General features: G+C 41.9%; 1 protein-coding gene across 1 annotated transcript in view; it reads right to left on the reverse strand.

Moving 5' to 3' along the window:
* LOC138663386 (oocyte zinc finger protein XlCOF22-like) overlaps positions 1-14,951 on the reverse strand; it is a 64,706-nt gene that overhangs the window by 14,620 nt on the left and 35,135 nt on the right. The window lies entirely within an intron of this gene.

Genomic DNA, 14,951 nt, shown 5'->3' on the forward strand with positions numbered 1-14,951 from the left:
ACCGGAGCACTGCACATCCACACTGCTGCCATGCGTTAGACCCTGGTAAAATGTCCACCGGGTTGGCACATGTACACATTGAGATCTCGGGAGATGAGATCTTGGAGCCGAGATCTCAATTTACAGTGGCATTTTCCCAGAGGCCATTTTACCGGAGGCCACCGCATTGCAGCAGTGGGGGTGTGCGGGGTTCGAGGGCTTTCACAAAATGACAGCGTAGCGCCCGCAACCCTGAACACTGACAAACCTGCCGCATCAGCCTGGGATGGGATTTCCCAGAAGCTACTGCTTCACAGCAATGGATGTGCGGGTGCTCCGGGCTTTCAAAAAATGTTGGAGGAGCCACCGCACCACGAGAACCTACCGCATCAGTCTCTGATAGGAGTCATATGCTGGACCACCGAACACCCCCCTGTGACCACCCTCCACCAGCGTTACTGATTTCCCACGGTAAGCTGAATTTGGTCTGCATGACGGACCACCATTTGACTTTTTTTTTCCCCTATTTTCCTTCTGTAAACCTGGGGTGGGTCTTATGGTCCGGTGCGTCTTATAGTCCGCAAAATGTTTTTTTTTTAAATTATTTTACAACATTGTTTTTTCTCTGACATCTACTAATAAAACCTATAAAGTTTAGGCCACAGACAACAAATAGTTTCTTCCTCGGAGTCGGCAGCTGAAAACGTTTCTCATAGGCTCATCTTCCATAACGCTAATTCTCGTCTCATTTACAACCCTGACATCGGCATTAACAATACTGCAGGAGATATTCATTACACGTGACAGGAGAAATAACTACTTCATGATGAGGATGATATCATCTTCTACTACGGCTCTAGGAACATATTTTTCCAGAGTCCATCACTGACTACATCACCACCGGCCTCTATATGAATGTTTCCAGTCTTCCCTGCACTGTAATCTTTTATCATGTGAGATCTCATGCCTGATTTACACACATAAGTTTGAGGCTTTTATTAACCCCTCTATGACCTTAGACGTACTATCCCGTCGAGGTGCCCTGGGCCTATCTGACCCTCGACGGGATAGTACGTCATAGCGATCGGCTGCGCTCACGGGGAAAGCGCGGCTGGGTGTCAGTTGCCTATCGCAGCTGACATCCGGCACAATGTGCCAGGAGCGGTCACGGACCGCTCCCGAAACATTAACCCCCGGCACACCGCGATCAAACATGATCGCGATGTGCCGACGGTGCAGGGAAGCGTCGCGCAGGGAGGGGGCTCCCTGCGGGCTTTCCTGAGACCCCCGCAGCAACGCGATGTGATCGCGTTGCTGCGAGGGTCGCCTACCTCCCTCCCTGCTCCAGGCCCGGATCCAAGATGGCCACGGCATCCGGGTCCTGCAGGGAGGGAGGTGGCTTCACAGAGCCTGCTCAGAGCAGGCACTGTGAAGCCTGCACTGCTCTAAGTCAGATCGGTGATCTGACAGAGTGCTGTGCAAACTGTCAGATCACCGATCTGTGATGTCCCCCCCTGGGACAAAGTAAAAAAGTTAAAAAAAAAATTCCAATTGTGTACAAAAAAAAAAAAAAATTCCTAAATACGGTAATGAAAAAAAATATATATATATTATTCCCATAAATACATTTCTTTATCTAAATAAATAAAAAAACAATAAAAGTACACATATTTAGTATCGCCGCATCCGTAACGACCCAACCTATAAAACTGGCCCACTAGTTAACCCCTTCAGTAAACACCGTAAGAAAAAAAAAAAAAAACGAGGCAAAAAACGCTTTATTATCATACCGCCGAACAAAAAGTGGAATAACACGCGATCAAAAAGACAGATATAAATAACCATGGTACCACTGAAAACGTCATCTTGTCCCGCAAAAAACGAGCCACCATACAGCATGATCACCAAAAAAATAAAAAAGTTATAGTCCTCAGAATAAAGCGATGCCAAAATAATTATTTTTTCTATAAAATAGTTTTTATCGTATAAAAGCGCCAAAACATAAAAAATAATATAAATGAGGTATCGCTGTAATTGTACTGACCCGAAGAATAAAACTGCTTTATCCATTTTACCAAACGCGAAACGGTATAAACGCCTCCCCCAAAAGAAATTCATGAATAGCTGGTTTTCGGTCATTCTGCCTCACAAAAATCGGAATAAAAAGCGATCAAAAAATGACACGTGCCCGAAAATGTTACCAATAAAAACGACAACTCGTCCCGCAAAAAACAAGACCTCACATGACTCTGTGGACTCAAATATGGAAAAATTATAGCTCTCAAAATGTGGTAACGCAAAAAATATTTTTTGCAATAAAAAGCGTATTTCAGTGTGTGACGGCTGCCAATCATAAAAATCCGCTAAAAACCCCGCAATAAAAGTAAATCAAACCCCCCTTCATCACCCCCTTAATTAGGGAAAAAAAAAATGTATTTATTTCCATTTTCCCGTTAGGGCTATGGTTAGGGCTAGGGTTGGGGCTAGGGTTAGGGCTAAAGTTAGGGTTAGGATTACATTTACGGTTGGGAATAGGGTTGGGATTAGGGTTAGGGGTTTGTCAGGGTTAGAGGTGTGGTTAGAGTTACCATTGGGATTAGGGTTAGGGGTGTGTTTGCATTAGGGTTTCAGTTATAATTGGGGGGTTTCTACTGTTTAGGCACATCAGGGGCTCTCCAAACGCGACACAGCGTCCTATCTCAATTCCAGCCAATTCTGCGTTGAAAAAGTAAAACAGTGCTCCTTCCCTTCCGAGCTCTCCCGTGTGCCCAAACAGGGGTTTACCCCAACATATCAGGTATCAGCGTACTCAGGACAAATTGGACAACAAATTTTGGGGTCCAATTTCTCCTGTTACCCTAATACAAAACTGGGGGCTAAAAAATAATTTTTGTGGGAAAAAAATTTTGTTTTATTTTTATGGCTCTGCATTATAAACTTCTGTGAAGCACTTGGTGGGTCAAAGTGCTCACCACACCTCTAGATAAGTTCCTTAGGGGGTCTACTTTCCAAAATGGTGTCACTTGTGGGGGGTTTCAATGTTTAGGCACATCAGTGGCTCTCCAAATGCAACATGGCGTCCCATCTCAATTCCTGTCAATTTTGCATTGAAAAGTCAAACGGCGCTCCTTCGCTTCCGAGCTCTGTCATGCGCCCAAACAGTGGTTTACCCCCACATATGGGGTATCGGCGTACTCAGAACAAATAGTACAACAACTTTTGGGGTCCATTTTCTCCTGTTACCCCTGGTAAAATAAAACAAATTGGAGCTGAAGAAAATTTTTTATGAAAAAAAGTTAAATGTTCATATTTATTTAAACATTCCAAAAATTCCTGTGAAACACCTGAAGGGTTAAAAAACTTCTTGAATGTGGTTTTGAGCAACCTTGAGGGGTGCAGTTTTTAGAATGGTGTGACACTTGGGTATTTTCTATCATATAGACCCCTCAAAATGACTTCAAATGTGATGTGGTCCCTAAAAAAAAATGGTGTTGTAAAAATGAGAAATTGCTCGTCAACTTTTAACCCTTAACTCCCTAACAAAAAAAAATTTTGGTTACAAAATTGTGCTGATGTAAAGTAGACATGTGCGAAATGTTACTTATTAAGTATTTTGTGTGACATATCTCTGTGATTTAATTGCATAAAAATGCAAAGTTAGAAAATTGTGAAATTTTCAAAATTTTCGCCAAATTTCCGTTTTTTTCACAAATAAACGCAGGTATTATCAAAGAAATTTTACAACTATCATGAAGTACAATATGTCACGAGAAAACAATGTCAGAATCACCAGGATCCGATGAAGCGTTCCAGAGTTATAACCTCATAAAGGGACAGTGGTCAGAATTGTAAAAATTGGCCTGGTCATTGACGTGCAAACCACCCTTGTGGGTAAAGGGGTTAAAAAAAAAATAATGTTGTTTTCAAAAACCCCATGGTCAGAAATTACCATATTTTTTGGATTATAAGACACACTGGACCATAAGACGCACCCAGGTTTTACATTTTATATATATACAGCTCTGGCAAAAATTACGAGAACACTGCAAAATTTTCAGTCTCTCTGATTTTTCTCTTTGTAACATAGTTAGTAAGGCCGAAAAAAGACATTTGTCCATCCAGTTCAGCCTATATTCCATCATAATAAATCCCCAGATCTACGTCCTTCTATAGAACCTAATAATTGTATGATACAATATTGTTCTGCTCCAGGAAGACATCCAGGCCTCTCTTGAACCCCTCGACTGAGTTCGCCATCACCACCTCCTCAGGCAAGCAATTCCAGATTCTCACTGCCCTAACAGTAAAGAATCCTCTTCTATGTTGGTGGAAAAACCTTCTCTCCTCCAGACGCAAAGAATGCCCCCTTGTGCCCGTCACCTTCCTTGGTATAAACAGATCCTCAGCGAGATATTTGTATTGTCCCCTTATATACTTATACATGGTTATTAGATCGCCCCTCAGTCGTTTTTTTTTCTAGACTAAATAATCCTAATTTAGACATATTTCTCTTCTCTTTTACATTATTGTTTTCTTGTGTCCACAAGACTGGGGAGGCCTCCACCCCTCTTTTTTTGAGATGTGCGCACAGGAGCCGTTCTGTCCAGCGTGTCCACATGGACATTCCTTTTCTGAATCCTGCTCATACAGGTATTGTACATATGACCAGGTTTTAAATACATCAGATAGGGATTACATACATTAGCTAGGACTGCTCTGATACGGGTATACCTTGACGTTTGGTAGAGCGGCTTAATATACATTTTTTGCAAAAAACGTATCAACCAAATACCCTGTTTTTTCCATCTTTTTACTAGCACTTGCTGTCCACTGTGATTTTTTTGCAACAGAGTGTTTTTGGTTTTACTGTGCTTTTTTGTGTTTTCAAGTCTCTTGGTGGTGTGAACATGTCTCTACGGGCTTGTTCACTGTGCGCGCAGCTCATGTGTTCTGGTTTTACATTATTGTTTTCTTGTGTCCACAAGACTGGGGAGGCCTCCACCCCTCTTTTTTTGAGCTGTGCGCACAGGAGCCGTTCTGTCCAGCGTGTCCACATGGACATTCCTTTTCTGAATCCTGCTCATACAGGTATTGTACATATGACCAGGTTTTAAATACATCAGATAGGGATTACATACATTAGCTAGGACTGCTCTGATACGGGTATACCTTGACGTTTGGTAGAGCGGCTTAATATACATTTTTTGCAAAAAACGTATCAACCAAATACCCTGTTTTTTCCATCTTTTTACTAGCACTTGCTGTCCACTGTGATTTTTTTGCAACAGAGTGTTTTTGGTTTTACTGTGCTTTTTTGTGTTTTCAAGTCTCTTGGTGGTGTGAACATGTCTCTACGGGCTTGTTCACTGTGCGCGCAGCTCATGTGTTCTGGTTTTACATTATTGTTTTTTTGTGTCCACAAGACTGGGGAGACCTCCACCCCTCTTTTTTTGAGCTGTGCGCACAGGAGCCGTTCTGTCCAGCGTGTCCACATGGACATTCCTTTTCTGAATCCTGCTCATACAGGTATTGTACATATGACCAGGTTTTAAATACATCAGATAGGGATTACATACATTAGCTAGGACTGCTCTGATACGGGTATACCTTGACGTTTGGTAGAGCGGCTTAATATACATTTTTTGCAAAAAACGTATCAACCAAATACCCTGTTTTTTCCATCTTTTTACTAGCACTTGCTGTCCACTGTGATTTTTTTGCAACAGAGTGTTTTTGGTTTTACTGTGCTTTTTTGTGTTTTCAAGTCTCTTGGTGGTGTGAACATGTCTCTACGGGCTTGTTCACTGTGCGCGCAGCTCATGTGTTCTGGTTTTACATTATTGTTTTCTTGTGTCCACAAGACTGGGGAGGCCTCCACCCCTCTTTTTTTGAGCTGTGCGCACAGGAGCCGTTCTGTCCAGCGTGTCCACATGGACATTCCTTTTCTGAATCCTGCTCATACAGGTATTGTACATATGACCAGGTTTTAAATACATCAGATAGGGATTACATACATTAGCTAGGACTGCTCTGATACGGGTATACCTTGACGTTTGGTAGAGCGGCTTAATATACATTTTTTGCAAAAAACGTATCAACCAAATACCCTATTTTTTCCATCTTTTTACTAGCACTTGCTGTCCACTGTGATTTTTTTGCAACAGAGTGTTTTTGGTTTTACTGTGCTTTTTTGTGTTTTCAAGTCTCTTGGTGGTGTGAACATGTCTCTACGGGCTTGTTCACTGTGCGCGCAGCTCATGTGTTCTGGTTTTACATTATTGTTTTCTTGTGTCCACAAGACTGGGGAGGCCTCCACCCCTTTTTTTGAGCTGTGCGCACAGGAGCCGTTCTGTCCAGCGTGTCCACATGGACATTCCTTTTCTGAATCCTGCTCATACAGGTATTGTACATATGACCAGGTTTTAAATACATCAGATAGGGATTACATACATTAGCTAGGACTGCTCTGATACGGGTATACCTTGACGTTTGGTAGAGCGGCTTAATATACATTTTTTGCAAAAAACGTATCAACCAAATACCCTGTTTTTTCCATCTTTTTACTAGCACTTGCTGTCCACTGTGATTTTTTTGCAACAGAGTGTTTTTGGTTTTACTGTGCTTTTTTGTGTTTTCAAGTCTCTTGGTGGTGTGAACATGTCTCTACGGGCTTGTTCACTGTGCACGCAGCTCATGTGTTCTGGTTTTACATTATTGTTTTCTTGTGTCCACAAGACTGGGGAGGCCTCCACCCCTCTTTTTTTGAGCTGTGCGCACAGGAGCCGTTCTGTCCAGCGTGTCCACATGGACATTCCTTTTCTGAATCCTGCTCATACAGGTATTGTACATATGACCAGGTTTTAAATACATCAGATAGGGATTACATACATTAGCTAGGACTGCTCTGATACGGGTATACCTTGACGTTTGGTAGAGCGGCTTAATATACATTTTTTGCAAAAAACGTATCAACCAAATACCCTGTTTTTTCCATCTTTTTACTAGCACTTGCTGTCCACTGTGATTTTTTTGCAACAGAGTGTTTTTGGTTTTACTGTGCTTTTTTGTGTTTTCAAGTCTCTTGGTGGTGTGAACATGTCTCTACGGGCTTGTTCACTGTGCGCGCAGCTCATGTGTTCTGGTTTTACATTATTGTTTTCTTGTGTCCACAAGACTGGGGAGGCCTCCACCCCTCTTTTTTTGAGCTGTGCGCACAGGAGCCGTTCTGTCCAGCGTGTCCACATGGACATTCCTTTTCTGAATCCTGCTCATACAGGTATTGTACATATGACCAGGTTTTAAATACATCAGATAGGGATTACATACATTAGCTAGGACTGCTCTGATACGGGTATACCTTGACGTTTGGTAGAGCGGCTTAATATACATTTTTTGCAAAAAACGTATCAACCAAATACCCTGTTTTTTCCATCTTTTTACTAGCACTTGCTGTCCACTGTGATTTTTTTGCAACAGAGTGTTTTTGGTTTTACTGTGCTTTTTTGTGTTTTCAAGTCTCTTGGTGGTGTGAACATGTCTCTACGGGCTTGTTCACTGTGCGCGCAGCTCATGTGTTCTGGTTTTACATTATTGTTTTCTTGTGTCCACAAGACTGGGGAGGCCTCCACCCCTCTTTTTTTGAGCTGTGCGCACAGGAGCCGTTCTGTCCAGCGTGTCCACATGGACATTCCTTTTCTGAATCCTGCTCATACAGGTATTGTACATATGACCAGGTTTTAAATACATCAGATAGGGATTACATACATTAGCTAGGACTGCTCTGATACGGGTATACCTTGACGTTTGGTAGAGCGGCTTAATATACATTTTTTGCAAAAAACGTATCAACCAAATACCCTGTTTTTTCCATCTTTTTACTAGCACTTGCTGTCCACTGTGATTTTTTTGCAACAGAGTGTTTTTGGTTTTACTGTGCTTTTTTGTGTTTTCAAGTCTCTTGGTGGTGTGAACATGTCTCTACGGGCTTGTTCACTGTGCGCGCAGCTCATGTGTTCTGGTTTTACATTATTGTTTTCTTGTGTCCACAAGACTGGGGAGGCCTCCACCCCTCTTTTTTTGAGCTGTGCGCACAGGAGCCGTTCTGTCCAGCGTGTCCACATGGACATTCCTTTTCTGAATCCTGCTCATACAGGTATTGTACATATGACCAGGTTTTAAATACATCAGATAGGGATTACATACATTAGCTAGGACTGCTCTGATACGGGTATACCTTGACGTTTGGTAGAGCGGTTTAATATACATTTTTTGCAAAAAACGTATCAACCAAATACCCTGTTTTTTCCATCTTTTTACTAGCACTTGCTGTCCACTGTGATTTTTTTGCAACAGAGTGTTTTTGGTTTTACTGTGCTTTTTTGTGTTTTCAAGTCTCTTGGTGGTGTGAACATGTCTCTACGGGCTTGTTCACTGTGCGCGCAGCTCATGTGTTCTGGTTTTACATTATTGTTTTCTTGTGTCCACAAGACTGGGGAGGCCTCCACCCCTCTTTTTTTGAGCTGTGCGCACAGGAGCCGTTCTGTCCAGCGTGTCCACATGGACATTCCTTTTCTGAATCCTGCTCATACAGGTATTGTACATATGACCAGGTTTTAAATACATCAGATAGGGATTACATACATTAGCTAGGACTGCTCTGATACGGGTATACCTTGACGTTTGGTAGAGCGGCTTAATATACATTTTTTGCAAAAAACGTATCAACCAAATACCCTGTTTTTTCCATCTTTTTACTAGCACTTGCTGTCCACTGTGATTTTTTTGCAACAGAGTGTTTTTGGTTTTACTGTGCTTTTTTGTGTTTTCAAGTCTCTTGGTGGCGTGAACATGTCTCTACGGGCTTGTTCACTGTGCGCGCAGCTCATGTGTTCTGGTTTTACATTATTGTTTTCTTGAGTCCACAAGACTGGGGAGGCCTCCACCCCTCTTTTTTTGAGCTGTGCGCACAGGAGCCGTTCTGTCCAGCGTGTCCACATGGACATTCATTTTCTGAATCCTGCTCATACAGGTATTGTACATATGACCAGGTTTTAAATACATCAGATAGGGATTACATACATTAGCTAGGACTGCTCTGATACGGGTATACCTTGACGTTTGGTAGAGCGGCTTAATATACATTTTTTGCAAAAAACGTATCAACCAAATACCCTGTTTTTTCCATCTTTTTACTAGCACTTGCTGTCCACTGTGATTTTTTTGCAACAGTGTTTTTGGTTTTACTGTGCTTTTTTGTGTTTTCAAGTCTCTTGGTGGTGTGAACATGTCTCTACGGGCTTGTTCACTGTGCGCGCAGCTCATGTGTTCTGGTTTTACATTATTGTTTTCTTGTGTCCACAAGACTGGGGAGGCCTCCACCCCTCTTTTTTTGAGCTGTGCGCACAGGAGCCGTTCTGTCCAGCGTGTCCACATGGACATTCCTTTTCTGAATCCTGCTCATACAGGTATTGTACATATGACCAGGTTTTAAATACATCAGATAGGGATTACATACATTAGCTAGGACTGCTCTGATACGGGTATACCTTGACGTTTGGTAGAGCGGCTTAATATACATTTTTTGCAAAAAACGTATCAACCAAATACCCTGTTTTTTCCATCTTTTTACTAGCACTTGCTGTCCACTGTGATTTTTTTGCAACAGAGTGTTTTTGGTTTTACTGTGCTTTTTTGTGTTTTCAAGTCTCTTGGTGGTGTGAACATGTCTCTACGGGCTTGTTCACTGTGCGCGCAGCTCATGTGTTCTAGTTTTACATTATTGTTTTCTTGTGTCCACAAGACTGGGGAGGCCTCCACCCCTCTTTTTTTGAGCTGTGCGCACAGGAGCCGTTCTGTCCAGCGTGTCCACATGGACATTCCTTTTCTGAATCCTGCTCATACAGGTATTGTACATATGACCAGGTTTTAAATACATCAGATAGGGATTACATACATTAGCTAGGACTGCTCTGATACGGGTATACCTTGACGTTTGGTAGAGCGGCTTAATATACATTTTTTGCAAAAAACGTATCAACCAAATACCCTGTTTTTTCCATCTTTTTACTAGCACTTGCTGTCCACTGTGATTTTTTTGCAACAGAGTGTTTTTGGTTTTACTGTGCTTTTTTGTGTTTTCAAAATTGTGCTGATGTAAAGTAGACATGTGCGAAATGTTACTTATTAAGTATTTTGTGTGACATATCTCTGTGATTTAATTGCATAAAAATGCAAAGTTAGAAAATTGTGAAATTTTCAAAATTTTCGCCAAATTTCCGTTTTTTTCACAAATAAACGCAGGTATTATCAAAGAAATTTTACAACTATCATGAAGTACAATATGTCACGAGAAAACAATGTCAGAATCACCAGGATCCGATGAAGCGTTCCAGAGTTATAACCTCATAAAGGGACAGTGGTCAGAATTGTAAAAATTGGCCTGGTCATTGACGTGCAAACCACCCTTGTGGGTAAAGGGGTTAAAAAAATAATAATGTTGTTTTCAAAAACCCCATGGTCAGAAATTACCATATTTTTTGGATTATAAGACACACTGGACCATAAGACGCACCCAGGTTTTACATTTTATATATATACAGCTCTGGCAAAAATTACGAGAACACTGCAAAATTTTCAGTCTCTCTGATTTTTCTCTTTGTAACATAGTTAGTAAGGCCGAAAAAAGACATTTGTCCATCCAGTTCAGCCTATATTCCATCATAATAAATCCCCAGATCTACGTCCTTCTATAGAACCTAATAATTGTATGATACAATATTGTTCTGCTCCAGGAAGACATCCAGGCCTCTCTTGAACCCCTCGACTGAGTTCGCCATCACCACCTCCTCAGGCAAGCAATTCCAGATTCTCACTGCCCTAACAGTAAAGAATCCTCTTCTATGTTGGTGGAAAAACCTTCTCTCCTCCAGACGCAAAGAATGCCCCCTTGTGCCCGTCACCTTCCTTGGTATAAACAGATCCTCAGCGAGATATTTGTATTGTCCCCTTATATACTTATACATGGTTATTAGATCGCCCCTCAGTCGTCTTTTTTCTAGACTAAATAATCCTAATTTCGCTAATCTATCTGGGTATTGTAGTTCTCCCATCCCCTTTATTAATTTTGTTGCCCTCCTTTGTACTCTCTCTAGTTCCATTATATCCATCCTGAGCACCGGTGCCCAAACCTGGACACAGTACTCCATGTGCAGTCTAACTAGGGATTTGTACAGAGGCAGTATAATGCTCTCATCATGTGTATCCAGACCTCTTTTAATGCACCCCATGATCCTGTTTGCCTTGGCAGCTGCTGCCTGGCACTGGCTGCTCCAGGTAAGTTTATCATTAACTAGGATCCCCAAGTCCTTCTCCCTGTCAGATTTACCCAGTGGTTTCCCATTCAGTGTGTAATGGTGATATTGATTCCTTCTTCCCATGTGTATAACCTTACATTTATCATTGTTAAACCTCATCTGCCACCTTTCAGCCCAAGTTTCCAACTTATCCAGATCCATCTGTAGCAGAATACTATCTTCTCTTGTAGTAACTGATTTACATAGTTTTGTATCATCTGCAAATATCGATATTTTACTGTGTAAACCTTCTACCAGATCATTAATGAATATGTTCAAGAGAACAGGTCCCAATACTGACCCCTGCGGTACCCCACTGGTCACAGCGACCCAGTTAGAGACTATACCATTTATAACCACCCTCTGCTTTCTATCACTAAGCCAGTTACTAACCCATTTACACACATTTTCCCCCAGACCAAGCATTCTCATTTTGTGTACCAACCTCTTGTGCGGCACGGTATCAAACGCTTTGGAAAAATCGAGATAGACCACGTCCAATGACTCACCGTGGTCCAGCCTATAGCTTACCTTTTCATAAAAACTGATTAGATTGGTTTGACAGGAGCGATTTCTCATAAACCCATGCTGATATGGAGTTAAACAGTGATTCTCATTGAGATAATCCAGAATAACATCCCTCAGAAACCCTTCAAATATTTTACCAACAATAGAGGTTAGACTTACTGGCCTATAATTTCCAGGTTCACTTTTAGAGCCCTTTTTGAATATTGGCACCGCATTTGCTATGCGCCAATCCTGCGGAACAGACCCTGTCGCTATAGAGTCCCTAAAAATAAGAAATAATGGTTTATCTATTACATTACTTAGTTCTCTTAGTACTCGTGGGTGTATGCCATCCGGACCCGGAGATTTATCTATTTTAATCTTATTTAGCCGGTTTCGCACCTCTTCTTGGGTTAGATTGGTGACCCTTAATATAGGGTTTTCATTGTTTCTTGGGATTTCACCTAGCATTTCATTTTCCACCGTGAATACCGTGGAGAAGAAGGTGTTTAATATGTTAGCTTTTTCCTCGTCATCTACAACCATTCTTTCCTCACTATTTTTTAAGGGGCCTACATTTTCAGTTTTTATTCTTTTACTATTGATATAGTTGAAGAACAGTTTGGGATTAGTTTTACTCTCCTTAGCAATGTGCTTCTCTGTTTCCTTTTTGACAGCTTTAATTAGTTTTTTAGATAAAGTATTTTTCTCCCTATAGTTTTTTAGAGCTTCAATGGTGCCATCCTGCTTTAGTAGTGCAAATGCTTTCTTTTTACTGTTAATTGCCTGTCTTACTTCTTTGTTTAGCCACATTGGGTTTTTCCTATTTCTAGTCCTTTTATTCCCACAAGGTATAAACCGCTTACACTGCCTATTTAGGATGTTCTTAAACATTTCCCATTTATTATCTGTATTCTTATTTCTGAGGATATTGTCCCAGTCTACCAGATTAAGGGCATCTCTAAGCTGGTCAAACTTTGCCTTCCTAAAGTTCAGTGTTTTTGTGACTCCCTGACAAGTCCCCCTAGTGAAAGACAGGTGAAACTGTACAATATTGTGGTCGCTATTTCCTAGATGCCCGACCACCTGCAGATTTGTTATTCTGTCAGGTCTATTAGATAGTATTAGGTCTAAAAGTGCTGCTCCTCTGGTTGGATTCTGCACCAATTGTGAAAGATAATTTTTCTTGGTTATTAGCAGAAACCTGTTGCCTTTATGGGTTTCACAGGTTTCTGTTTCCCAGTTAATATCCGGATAGTTAAAGTCCCCCATAACCAGGACCTCATTATGGGTTGCAGCTTCATCTATCTGCTTTAGAAGTAGACTTTCCATGGTTTCTGTTATATTTGGGGGTTTGTAACAGACCCCAATGAGAATTTTGTTACCATTTTTCTCTCCATGAATTTCGACCCATATGGACTCGACATCCTCATTTCCTTCGCTAATATCCTCCCTTAAAGTGGACTTTAGACAAGACTTTACATAGAGACAAACCCCTCCTCCTCTCCGATTTTTACGATCCTTTCTAAACAGACTGTAACCCTGTAAGTTAACTGCCCAGTCATAGCTTTCATCTAACCATGTCTCGGTTATTCCCACTATGTCAAAGTTACCTGTAGATATTTCTGCTTCTAGTTCTTCCATCTTGTTTGTCAGGCTTCTGGCGTTTGCGAGCATGCAGTTTAGAGGATTTTGTTTTGTTCCAATCTCCTCGCTGTGGATAGTTTTAGAAATGTTCTTACCTCCCTTCTGAGTATGTTTTCCTGGGTCTTCTTTGTTCAAGTCTAATGTTTTTCTTCCCGTCCCCTCTTCATCTAGTTTAACGCCCTCCTGATCAGTGTAGCGAGTCTTCTGGCGAATGTGTGTTTCCCAGGTTTGTTGAGGTGTAGTCCGTCTCTGGCGTGGAGTCCATCGTACAAGTAATTCACACCGTGGTCCAGGAATCCGAATCCTTGTTGTCTGCACCATCGTCTTAGCCAGTTGTTTGCATCAAGGATCCTGTTCCATCTCCTGGTGCCATGCCCGTCTACTGGAAGGATAGAAGAAAAAACTACCTGTGCATCCAGTTCCTTTACTTTCTTCCCCAACTCTTCAATGTCTTTGCAGATTGTCGGTAGGTCCTTCCTTGCCGTGTCATTGGTGCCAACATGTATCAGAAGAAATGGGTGGACGTCCTTGGAGCTGAAGAGCTTTGGTATCCTATCGGTCACATCCTTGATCATCGCACCTGGAAGGCAGCATACTTCTCTTGCAGTTATGTCCGGTCTGCAGATGGCTGCTTCTGTGCCTCTCAGTAGTGAGTCTCCCACCACCACCACTCTTCGTTGCTTCTTGGCTGTACTTTTTGCTGTCACTTGTTGCTGTGTGCCCTTTTCTTTTTTGCTTGCTGGTATTGATTCATCCTTAGGTGTGCCATCTTCATCCTCTGCAAAGATTTGATATCGGTTCTTCAGTTGTGTGGTGATTTCTCCATGGTCTTCTTGCTTCTTTTGGTCACATGCTTCCACTCATCTGCTTTTGGAGGTTCTCTGACACTTTTTTCACCTTCTGTGACCAGTAGAGATGCTTCTGTTCTGTCTAGAAAGTCTTCATTCTCTTTGATGAGTTTCAAAGTTGCTATTCTTTCTTCCAGACCCCACACCTTTTCTTCTAAAAGGGCCACTAGTCTACACTTCTGACAGGTGAAATTTGATTCTTCTTCTGGTCGATCTGTGAACATGTAGCACATGCTGCAGCTCACCATGTAGGTTGTCACATCTGCCATGTTGCTCCTAGATCCTGCTGACTTGCTGTGTGTTTTCCTTCTTGTGTAATCTACTCAGCCAAGCTCTCTTGCAATAATGTCCTACAGGCAAAAATTCTTACGGCGCGCGGTTTGGTGATGCTTTCCAAGCAGCTGGTCCCGGCTGTACCCAACGATCTTCTAGCTTAGGGAGACTCTTCGCTTTTCCCAGAAGGCACCTGGAATATGCAAATTAGCCTCCTCAAGCTTGAATCCCTGGTTTGGTGATGCTTTCCAAGCAGCTGGTCCCGGCTGTACCCAACGATCTTCTAGCTTAGGGAGACTCTTCGCTTTTCCCAGAAGGCACCTGGAATATGCAAATTAGCCTCCTC

Source organism: Ranitomeya imitator, chromosome 2 (genome assembly GCF_032444005.1).
Source record: "Ranitomeya imitator isolate aRanImi1 chromosome 2, aRanImi1.pri, whole genome shotgun sequence".
NCBI classification, from domain to species: Eukaryota; Metazoa; Chordata; class Amphibia; order Anura; family Dendrobatidae; genus Ranitomeya; species Ranitomeya imitator.